At 43.0% G+C, this 12426-nt stretch overlaps 1 protein-coding gene across 2 annotated transcripts in view; it reads left to right on the top strand.

Moving 5' to 3' along the window:
- The first annotated feature begins 7853 nt into the window (after positions 1 to 7853).
- The window catches only part of cemip (cell migration inducing hyaluronidase 1), a 138339-nt gene continuing 133766 nt past the window's right edge, over positions 7854 to 12426 (top strand). The window contains exon 1 of one of the 2 annotated variants that reach the window (XM_034680589.1): positions 7854 to 7987. The gene's annotated coding sequence lies outside the window, so the exon portion shown is untranslated. Of the gene's footprint in view, positions 7988 to 8588; positions 8740 to 12426 lie in introns of those variants that run through there. The other variant, XM_034680590.1, reaches the window with a different exon arrangement.

Raw genomic sequence — 12426 nt, 5'->3', positions numbered from 1 at the left:
TGATCCTGTCTTGATGTTGGGTCGTAAGGAAGGAGAGGATTTGAATTTAAAGATTAGAAGTTCTATTGAAACTAATTTGTTTTCTTTAACAGAAGTAGTGCAATCTTCCAATGAAACAAAAATGTGAAACACTTTAGTTCTTGGAGAGTAAACCCAATACTTTAGACTGTTAGCCCCTTCTAACTAATAGTGTCTCCACTGCTTTATGCTGTCATTTTTATTGTTCATTATATTTGGTGGTGAAAAAAATGCAAATACTTAATTGATGGTTGTTTTTTTCACTACAAATCAACACAATAATTTGGAAAATATGAGGGCCTAATTACCAAAACAATCCACTTAACTCTTCTCTATTTGGGAGGAGTCACCATGATCACTACTGTTATATTATTTACATGTTTATTCATATAATTATACTGTTCTTCCTCCCTGCTGTTGGCTCTGTGTTTCTCTCATCGTGAGGTGGTGCATGTTGGTGACTGGACAGGAGCTGGTTAAAGTGAGACCTGCTGAAGCTGAAGCTGAAGCTGAAGCTTCCAACTCCTTCTTCATTACCAACTACAACAGAAGATCATTCGGACCGGGATGAGTACAAATAATGACAAGAGGAAGTTTTTCAATGCACTTCCACAATGAAGTCGAATTTAAGAGAAATAGAATTAATATAGTTTAGTTAGTCAAAGTCCAAATGTAGAAAAAAGGAGAAATTCAATTTAGACAAAAAAAAGGGTGCAATTTCTGGGTTCAAACCAAGCAGCAACTTCTGGTCTTAAAAGCTGCAGTTCATGGAGCGTCCACTTGGGGCTGCAGAGTCATCAGAGACAACACACACACTCATTCAGAAAAAAGCAGATCTTTACAGCAATTGTTTTTATATATTGTAAGAGTTTAGTGTATTTAAAGGTGACATATCATGCAAAATTGACTTTTTAATGGTTCTTTACCTGAAATATGTTTCCCTGGCATGTCTACAAACCCCCCGAGAATGAAAAGATTCCATTCTGCCCCTGTTCTGATTTCTCCACCTTTCTGTAAATGTGTGTGAAACGAGCCGTTTCAGACTTCAGTGTTTTTGTTACGTAACAACAATATCCGGTCTGTAACTGAGTCAGAGCTCGGAGCTTGTTCAGTCCATAGACTGTATAAAATAATACTGAATCCCTCCTCTGTTTTTCATTACCTGCACACATGTGTGCTAACAAGGAGCTTAGGAGGGAGGCATGCTAGTTGTAGGCTGTCTTAATAAACACAAAGGTCGGTTTTACTCCCCACGTCTGCAGATTTGAAGATCTAGTGGATGATTCTTATTTGTCATGGATAAGTGCTAGCGCTAATTAGCATAGCCACATAGCTACATGTTCATAGCTGTAGCTGTAGCTGTAGAAATAAAACAACAAGAAACACTAAATCTGTGACCAATCCTTCATAAAAGGTCCTGCTGCCTTTCTGGCAGAGGTCGGTTTTACTCCCCACGTCTGCAGATTTGAAGATCTAGTGGATGATTTTTATTTATCATGGATAAGTGCTAGCGCTAGTTAGCATAGCCACATAGCTACATGTTCGTAGCTGTGTACCAAGACACACGTCTACATACTGATAAATAAAACAACAAGAAACATTAAATCTGTGACCAATCTTTCAGAAAGGTCCTGCTACAGGTGCCTCTCCGTCTGGATCAGATTCTGGATCAGATTCAGAGGGTTGAAGTAACGTGATCTGTGAGCAGCCGTGTATATTCAGCCAACATGTAAACATTAGATCAACGTGCTTGAGAGCCGAGGCACGTCCACTTCCTGAGGGGGCGTGGTCAGAGAGAAAACAGAGTGTTCTGAGGAGGACTGAAGAAGAGGGTTTTTCAGGCAGACCAAAATCTGATTTCAAAGTGTTTTTTTGAGCATAAACTTTAAAGACATGTTTTGGGGACCTCTTAGACCAATATATATTGATGAAAAAAGCGTGATATGTCACCTTTAAGGGCATGGCTGACTTCACTGAAAGTCAGACACACTGTAGCTATTAGTGAGGAGGCTATAGGCCGCCTCAACTCCACCTCTTCGCTTCTTACTAAGTCGATCAAAAGTTAGGTTGAGTTAGCATTTCCAAAACGGCGTCCACCATCGATATGCTTCAATACTCAGCTTCAAATGGATGACGTCACAGAGTAGTGTTGATGTATTATACAGTCTATGGTGCCAGCACTCCTTCACAACATCTGCTCTCCCTCTTGGAGTCAGTGTACTTGTGAATAAAAAAACAGTACATGATCAAAACACATGGTAAGCATGAAGAACTGCAACATGTCGTCATTCAAGAATAAAGTTTAAAGACTTGACAGTGAGAGCGTTCCCCTCACATGGATCAGTAGAACTGTTCTAACTGGTTGATGGCCTGTTTTTAAAGTCATGATGCAGTTGAATGAGATTTTGCTGAACTTTTCTGCAGACTGTGCTCAGTGTCTTTGGTCTTGTTCTGTGTTACAGTACTGAAGCATGTTTTTGGGATTATCTGTGCTTTACTTGAGTTTTTATATTTCTGACAGCTTCTACTTTAACTTCAGTATATCTGAGTGCATTACTAAATGAATCAGTGGGAATTTGGTCTTAGGGCTTTGGGTTATTTGTAGCTGAAAATACATCTTTAAGTAAGAAACTAAGAGCTCAAAAACTTGTAAGGCATAACAGTAATACAGATGATCGTGAGCATGAAAACTTCGAACACAGAGAAAGAATGTTAAAACAGAGGAAGAAGAAAAGATTGTAAGCCTCCGCCTCTTTCTTTTTTAAAAGCTGTTTTAAACAAATACATTCAATTCAATGTCTTAGCCTTCTCTGTGGGATCTCTGTCTAATACTTCAAGTTTAACAAACTTTTCTTAATGAAAAACTTTTGCCTAACCTAGGTTAAGAGGGTACTTCATTTCCCAGGCTGAACCCAGGGGATTATTCTGCCTCAATTGCAAGGGTTACTGGAGCAGCAGATACTTCTGGAAGATCTCAGCTTGTGTTTGTTCCATGTGTGTGACAGGCAATGGAAGTTTGGAGAGCCAGTCAACATTTTTGTGGTGGTCAGACTGTCTGTACTTGCTGTCATACTGGTGAGCAAACTGTTGCATATAACCGGCTGCAAGTGAAGGAATGCTTGTATGAGGAGCAAAGATAGAGGTGAGAGGTTGATGATCTGTCAGTGCTGTGAATCTCCTCCTGAAGAGGCACTGACGGAATTTCTTCATGTCAAACACTGCAATCAGTGCTTCACACTCAACCTGTGTTTCACGCTCTGCCTGGCTTTGCGCTATGTTCTTGACGCGAAGGCGATCAGTCTCTCCTCTCCTAAAGGCATGATGTGCGACACCACTGCCCCAACACCGTGAGGTGTCACATACCAGCTGCAGTGGTACCGAGGGGTCAAAGTGGGTCAAAGCCTTAGACTGAGAGAGAGCCATCTTTACTTCCCTGAATGCTGTCTCAGATTTATCCATCCACTTCCATGTTTTGGTTTTGTTCAGAAGCTCATGCAGCAGTGATGGAGCCTCCACAATAACTTTTCACCTTGTGGAGTCCAATACTGTCAGTGACATGCCCCAGTATTTGACAGACAGTTCCACAAACTCACACTTGTCCTTTCAAACTCTGAGTCAATACTCCTCCAGTCTTTGTTGAGAGGCGTCCAAGTTCTTTAAGGGTGAGTGCTCATCAGGGCCTTTGACAAGCAGGTCATCCAAATAACACTGGACCCCTGGCAGCCCAATCAGAAACTGGTCTGTGGCCCTTACGAAAAGTGCTGGATCAGAGGTGATCCCAGCAAGGAACCTTTGGTACCTGAACAGCCCTTTGTGTTCTGACTGTGGTACACAGTTCTTGTGACTCTGGAGATATGTTGTCCAGTCAGACCTGAGAATACGTCATTGATGAGTGGTAATGGATACTGTTCTTGAGTCCAGTGACCTTAAAATCACCACAGATCCTTGAAGTCACATATTTTCCCATGACTGGAACTTGTGCTCAAAGGTTCCAGTACTCCGATATTCACTTGTCACGCCTCCCTCAATTTTGGTCAGATGCCATTGGGGGCAGGTCAATCTCTATGACACTTTTGGGTGCTTCCTGCTTTGACAGTCGACTTGGACTGCTTTTTCTACATCTCTTTTAATGGGCTTGTGCCCATTTATCATGGACACTTCCTGCCAGTTCAGCTGGGCTGTTTCCTGGAATGATGTGCAGTGGAAGTCTTTTTCTGTCACATCCTCAAACACTGTGATAGCCTCACTAGTGTAGCTACTTAACTTAAAGTTGGCCCTTCGCAATGTAAGGTGCTGCAGCTTGTTCCTGCAGACAGCTTCTGAGACCATGGACACACATGTTCCTGTGTCTACTTACTGCACTGCTTTGTCCCCCAGCAGGGGTGAGCCGATGTCCATCTTTATTATCCATGAAAGATAAAAAACACGCCGTCTCCTCATCATCTAACTCACAGTCTTGTGGTTCATGCTGTTCATGCTCCAGCTTATGAACAAGTTTAATTTTGTTTCTTTGGGAGTCACTGTTCTTCATGTCACTGTACTGTTTGTTTTTCAGGCACGTTCAATTCTGCCTTTTTTCCACATTTTCTGAAGTCTTAAGTCCTTACACCGGCACTCTGAGGCCTGGTGGTGCCCAGTTTTTCCACATCCATATCATGGTTTTCCAGCTGCTGTATTGCTCTTGGACTCCTAGAATAACTTATGCATTTGGGTTAATGCACTTTGCTGCTGCTTTGCTCTTCAGGCTGCTGAACATAGTTCTGAGGACTTTTTCAGCGTCAGGATGGCCTCACAAGGGGTCATCTTTTCTGAATAGCCTCACTGAGTAAACTACAGCCCAGTCTGTCACTTAAGGTAACATTAAGTCAAAATCCAAATTCACAGTGTTCAGATAACCATTTAAATAAACACTGTGATTCAACAGATTCACTGTCTTCCTGATTTCTTTTATTGAACTTGAGCCTCTCTGCAATAATCAGTGGCTGATGAGAGTCGTGACAAACCACATTCAAACACTGATGGCAGGGGCTGCTATGTAAGGAGCCCTTCAGTATTAACTCATCCCATTTACACACTGATAGCACAGTTACACACTGGGGGCACTTAGGGCTTAAGTGTCTTCCCAAGTACCAGACCCAGAGGGTCCTGGGATCAAACCTCAAACCTTCCGATTGAGAGACGACAAACTCAATTAAACTCCATCCAACCATTGAGCCACAGCCGCCCCACAGGCATGGTTACAAAATACTCAAGCTTATCTGTGAATGAATTCCCCAGCTCTGTATGTTTTTCAAAGTGTCCTTGGGCAAGACACTTAACCCCAAACTGCCCTTGGTGTTCTCCTATCAGTGTGTGAATGGGATTAGTTAACTCTGATGGGCTCTTTACTCAGCAGCCTCTGCCATCAGAGTATGAATCTGCAGAAAATGGCTGAATGCGACATGTAATGTAAAAGCACTTTGAGTGTTCAGAAGACTAGAAGAGCAGTATAAACACAGTCCATTTCGTTCCCAACCACTGCAGCCATTTTCATGCAATGCACTTTATTTTTCAGTAACAGATAGATAGACAGTTATTGTTATTGCAATAAGTACAGCGAAATTGGATGGCAAAGTTTCTGTGCAAAACAATTGCATCACAAATGTATCACTAATGTGCAGTTAGCCTCAGCATTGCTCTGTACATTCAGGGTGAAGACCTTTATTTTTTTACCAGACATAAACACTGCTTTAAAACACACTGCCTCTTGGACAACTTTGTGATATATATGAAGTTTGATAACTTATAAGGAAACATGAGATGGTGGAGGACTGCTAACAATATGTATTTCTATTTCTCAACTCAGAACAGACAATACAGGGATGTAAGTATACACTCACAAAGGAGTGAAATCCCAGTATCAGAGAGGTTAAACTGAGGCTGTTAATACGGAACAATAAGGGTAAGAAATGAGACCCTCAAGTTACCTCTCCAAAAATTCCCGAACAATAACTTTTTGTGTCTTTCTCTTTATCTTGATGATTAAATTATCAAAACAAACAAACAACAATAACAACAAAAACAAATCATACAGCTCTTTTATTTAAATACAAGTATCAGATCAAAACTCCTAAATGGAAAGTCAGATTTGGGATCTGGGGCCAAAACAGCTAAGCGGGACATCCTTGCTCTCTTCCTCATCACTGAGAGCAGTAGCCCCGAGCATCTTTTTTCGTTGCTGATGGATTTCAATTAGGGTTAGTGACAGCTGAAGGCTACCTTGTGCCTTTGTTTATGAGACAGTGAGTGCTGTGACCGTAATTGAAGACCTGGGATGAGTCCGGATCATGAGGACAGAGATTCTACACTTTTCAAATTTAAAAAAAAGTATGGCAGATTTTGGAACTGTCCCCTGACAGTCATTCCAGCAAATCCCCAAAAATGCACTGTTGGTTTAGGTTTAACTGACAGCTCTCACTAGCAGACATAGTGATTAAGAGTTTTGTCCGTCTGGAGCCAAGGAATTCTGGTGACATTAATATACAACAACAACGGTCACAGAGGGAGGAGGATCAGATGACTGCACTGCAGAGCTAATTCAACATACCAAGGATAGCTTGGGCAGTTTGTTTGCAGCTCTTGGCATTTGTAAACATGTTCATGTCAACGGGCTGCAGAGCTAATTATTTCACTAAAATAGACAGACTATAATATTTATGTTCTCTTAAACGTCCTCATGTTTTTTTTTATTGTAGTCAGGTTGCATGTATGATAGTTTCATATGTTATATTTCTGGTGCAGAAAGTAAAAGGCTTAGTGCTTCAATGGGTGTCTGTTGATGAAATCAGAATAAAGCACAATAAATACATCTCATGTAAATAAACTATCAGGAGGGGCTGAGGGGTTTTGCTGACCTCCAAACACAGACACTCCTCCCCCCTCATACTTTACACACTGAGCTTGAGACAGGGGAGTCGAATGGTCAGTGGGTGGAGCTTTTGTACAGGTTCATTTCTTATGCATAGAGCAGTTTAGAATAGAATAGAATAGAACAGAATAGAATAGAATAGAACAGAATAGAATAGAATAGAACAGAATAGAATATAATGTACTTTATTAATCCCCGAAGGGACATTCAGGTGTCGGTCAGATGAAATTATAAAATTAACATAAAAACAAGTAATTCAGGTGTCTGTCAGCTCATCCCCCTTTGGCTAGAGAGTTATGAAACCTAATGGCTGCAGGGATGAATGGTTTTCTGTATCTCTCAGTCCTGCAGAGCAGAGAGATGAGCCGTCCAGCTGTGCAGCATCAGCTACTGTGGAGATTCATCAAGATCAAAATCCTGAAATTGTAGACTGAAAACTACCAAGGGTTAACCCACAAGTCACCTCCCCATCCAAGAATCCTGCTTTGTGGCAGAGGCCTCTAAGTGGATGGACGGGTGGATGCACAAAACACCAAAACTAGATGCATTTCATGACAATGGTTTGGTCACTGCCCTGTGCTCCTTTTCTGTCTTGTTAAACTGAGGCTCAAACCCCCCAAGCGGTGCAAATGGGATGATGGTACAAAACTTGAAGAGTCAACTGACTGCTTATAAGTCCACTTTACAAATAACATGTTGTTTTTTTCTATATTTTGGGTCTACAGCTGATCTATTTCGATCCTTTATTACCTATTCTTCAGAATTATTTTTAGATGGCAGTCCAAGTCAAAGTCTCAAATCCTGTCTGCGCCTCTGCAAATTAAATGTTAAAAAAATAAGATACCACACAAACACACGCACATTCCTATACACACACAGTGGGCGTGTTTTTCCCCTGCTGGAGTAGATGGAGGCGGCGCTGCACCGAGCGCTCCGGTTATGGATCGGCAGTGTCTGTGTGCGCAAACCGGCTGATAAATAAACAGCAGCTCCTCCATCAATGCACAGCTTCCAGCTCCGCGCCACTCAAGCTCCGGTTCTAGACGTCCATGCTGCAGCTCGGTAGGTGTTCGTTGACTCTGGGGTGTGGGTATGCTTTGTGTTTGTTGATACTGTTGTGCCCTCAGACTGGGTATCATAGGCTGTGATTTGGCCACTTGGAGCCACAGGTGTGCTGGGTAAGACCTGTGTTTCCTGACCCCGTTTTGCGCAGGCGGAGAGGGCTGCTGTGCGTGGCAGCAGATTTCGCTTCATGCAGTTAAAGGGGATTGAAGAGAGTCACTGTGAGTGCATCCAGTCAGCGTGTGGGCGCGAGCTGGAGGGTTACACACACGCAGAGTGACCTGTCACGACTTCAGTGGCAAGATGTGTGTACTCCAGCTCGGTGAGCCCCACGGCTCCGTGTCCAGCACACAGTGTACTTGCATCTGAAAGTGAACACACAAATGACAGTGTAAGTGATAGAGTATGTCTTTTTGGTATGATTTGCGAAGAAGCGCAGTTTCCATAAAAACAGAGCTCTGGTGTTGTGTTCAGGCTCACCGCGAGATGCTGCTCGAACTCTGCTTTATAGATTGAAGACAGCCACGTGTATAGACTGAAGTGCCTAAAAATAACTCCAGCATTTGAGGTTGTGGAATGAAGAAAAACATAAAACCATGCCTTTCTGAGAGTAGATCAGATTCAGATGCGCGCTCTCTCTCGTGCGTTTCCCCGCCGGGTTCAGCATCTCTGTGCGCACTGTTCAGCGGGAGTGCAGATGTTTGGCTCCAGAGTAGGGAAGCGTATTATGCACTTCAGTCTTCTTCCAGCAGGTTAGTGGACCTTTTGTGATGAGTGTCTGTGGGGATGGATCTAATCAGACTTGTTTTGTCTAAATGTTTTTCCAGCCTTGCCAACAATTCATCTGTTGAACTTTATGTGCATATGTGTTTGATAGGTTTTTTAGTCGAATTGAACAATTTTGTTTCTGGAAAACATCACTGTTAGTTTCTACTATGCCTACTTTGGATAAACCTTACAATTATACAGACTTTCTTTCAAACAACTATAAATATTGAATGTCAAATACCACATAAACGACTCCACAGATGTCCTGCACAGTATTTATGTGTCTTGATGTTTCCACTGTTCACTTTGCTCTGGTGATGATGACAGGTATAGTTAAGTTGGAATCTGTGCTCGGACTGATGGAATGATAATAATAATATGTGGCTGTCTGCTACTTCCTGTTTCTGGTTTCCTTCTCATCCTCTAAGATGACATAAAGCTGGCTGGGGAAGAGTTAATAACAGCATTGAGGAGAATGATGGCACTTAGCAGTTTAAGTGACCTGCTCTGTAAAAACATGAAGGAAGAGGTTTTAGTGTCAGAACAGGTTTTCAGTCTAGAAGGCAGTGATGGTGCAAAAGAAGTTGAAGAATAAGATTGTATGTGGTAAAAGTAGAGAAAGGGAGCTCTTTCCTGCTGTGTGAAGACAGAGTGAGAACCAGACACCTGTTAATGTGCTCTGATATTACCTTTCAGCTACAGCTTTTGCAAGAGATGATGTGCGTGTGATTTGCATGGTGCTTCTTTAAGAGGATAACATTCCTTTTCTTATTAAAGCCTTGAACACATCTTGATCTGATGTGTTCTGTCTGCTGTTACTGGTCTGGGTTTAACTACTTCTGATTTAAAAGCCACTTTTCAGTGGTGTCCCAAAGAGGCAAGTCGTATTTACTCTTTCTTATAATGGTATTCAGTCATGTCATCCTTACATATTGTGGAGGGAGTCTCCTGACACAGGTCTGCCATCACTGAATGTCAGCCTACAGTCTGAAGAGGTATCTGGGATTGTTTTTACTCTCTTCTATTAGGGAGGAGGAGGAGGCAGCTCCAGCATGCCGCAGGGCCTGCCTATATTTATTAAGACTGTCTTTCTAGAGTAAACAAGTTTCAGCTGTTTTGGTGGAGTGCTACATTCTTTCAAGTTTTCTAGACATTTACTTCAGCTCACGAGTTTCAGCGTTATACCACAGAGCTAGCTTCTGTCATCTAAGCATCTTCTGTTTAAAAGGAGCAACTGAGTCAGCACTAGCTCGCAGTGAGCCTGTGGCATCCTCCACAAACTGATGGAGCTGAGAAGGAGTGGTGGTAGTATAATGTCGCGTTCACAAGAGACGCGAACGATCGCACTGTTCGCGAGAATGATTTGTGTTTACTCACTCCATTTGTGTGAAACAGAATAACTCATTCTAGAGGCTCAGCGATGACATGGGACATACACTATATTACCAAAAATATTCGCTCACCCATCCAAATGATCAGAATCAGGTGTCCTAATCACTTGGCCTGGTCACAGGTGTATAAAATCAAGCACCTAGGCATGCAGACTGTTTTTACAAACACTTGTGAAAGAATGGGTCGCTCTCAGGAGCTCAGTGAATTCCAGCGTGGAACTGTCATAGGATGCCACCTGTGCAACAAATCCAGTCGTGAAATTTCCTCGCTCCTAAATATTCCACAGTCAACTGTCAGCTTTATTATAAGAAAATGGAAGAGTTTGGGAGCAACAGCAACTCAGCCACGAAGTGGTAGGCCATGTAAACTGATGGAGAGGGGTCAGCGGATGCTGAGGCTCATAGTGCAAAGAGGTCGCCGACTTTCTGCACAGTCAGTTGCTACAGAGCTCCAAACTTCATGTGGCCTTCAGATTAGCCCAAGTACAGTACGCAGAGAGCTTCATGGAATGGGTTTCCATGGCCGAGCAGCTGCATCCAAGCCATACATCACCAAGCGCAATGCAAAGCATCGGATGTAGTGGTGTAAAGCACGCCGCCACTGGACCATTGAGCAGTGGAGACGCGTTCTCTGGAGTGATGAATCACGCTTTTCCCATCTGGCAATCTGATGGACGAGTCTGGGTTTGGAGGTTGCCAGGAGAACGGTATATTTCGGACTGCATTGTGCAAAGTGTGAAATTTGGTGGAGGAGGAATTATGGTGTGGGGTTGTTTTTCAGGAGCTGGGCTTGGCCCCTTAGTTCCAGTGAAAGGAACTTTGAATGCCTCAGGATACCAAACCATTTTGGACAATTCCATTCTCCCAACCTTGTGGGAACAGTTTGGAGCGGGCCCCTTCCTCTTCCAACATGACTGTGCACCAGTGCACACAGCAAGGTCCATAAAGACATGGATGACAGAGTCTGGTGTGGATGAACTTGACTGGCCTGCACAGAGTCCTGACCTGAACCCGATAGAACACCTTTGGGATGAATTAGAGCAGAGACTGAGAGCCAGGTCTTCTCGACCAACATCAGTGTGTGACCTCACCAATGCGCTTTTGGAAGAATGGTCAAAAATTCCTATAAGCACACTCCTCCACCTTGTGGACAGCCTTCCCAGAAGAGTTGAAGCTGTAATAGCTGCAAAAGGTGGACCAACATCATATTGAATCCTATGGGTTAGGAATGGGATGACACTTAAGTTCATATGTGAGTCAAGGCAGGTGAGCGAATACTTTTGGTAATATAGTGTATGTCAGAACTCCAAATGCCTGTTCTTTGCTGTACAGCTCTGGTATCCGGTAGAGGCAGCAGAGATACCGTGGATCAAAAAGATGGCAAAGCCGCCATTCTCTGCCACAGATATGGGCCAAATAAAGAATTCAACGACCTTCTCTGTCATTTTTTTGGCCTTTACGCTCTGTACTCATCCTTCATTTTCAAGTTGCTTCAACGGAACATCCTTTCCTCTGTTCTTTTTGTAAATCCTGTAGCATGTTTAGTTGTAGATGGGGTATCAAATTGATAGTGGTGATAAACCTCTACTGCTACTGCTAACGATCAAACTGCATATGTTAACGTGTTTCCACAGTGCTGACATTTTAGCCACAAGGTTGCTCATGCTAAAGTAACAGACTGTCCTGTTTTTGGTGTGTGTTTTGGAGAGTTACCGTATGGTGCAGTAAAATGGTTGTTGTTGTTGTTGTTGTAATTTGGCAGGCTTGGCATGTGCGTTCTACAGTAAAGTTGAAGTTGTGTGCTCAGTGACAGTTGATGTGAATGGTTGAGGTAAAATCAATTACCCCGATCATTAAAAAATGCCCAGATCGACTTCAATCTGATAGTTAAGTTCGGGACTGGGACTTCCCTACTTGTTTACACTCTAATGGCTCTTTTCCACCGGCCGGTCTTAGCCCTGCTCTACTCAACTTGACTCCACTCTAGTCGGTTTGTGTGTCGTTTCCACGGGTGCGGTACCTCTTGTCAGACATCAGTTTTTCGTACCTGCTCTGCTCTGGTTCCAAGCGAGCTGAGCCGGTATTAAAAGGTGACCTTGAAGGACTGCAGGCCACTGATTGGTCAGAGAATGTCGTCACCGAAGAGTCATGAGCGTGACACCCAACACAGGAATCAAACCCGCCATTTTTAAAAAAACAACATCAGTTCTCTTTTGCTCTTCTTTTGCTTTCCTTTGCTTGTGACGACCCCGCCCAACTTAAGACGGTACTCAGGCTGGT

The sequence above is a fragment of the Notolabrus celidotus genome, chromosome 3, assembly GCF_009762535.1.
Source record: "Notolabrus celidotus isolate fNotCel1 chromosome 3, fNotCel1.pri, whole genome shotgun sequence".
NCBI lineage: Eukaryota > Metazoa > Chordata > Actinopteri > Labriformes > Labridae > Notolabrus > Notolabrus celidotus.
The sequence above is the reverse complement of the archived record's forward strand: the minus strand, read 5'-3'. Positions and strand labels throughout refer to the sequence as shown.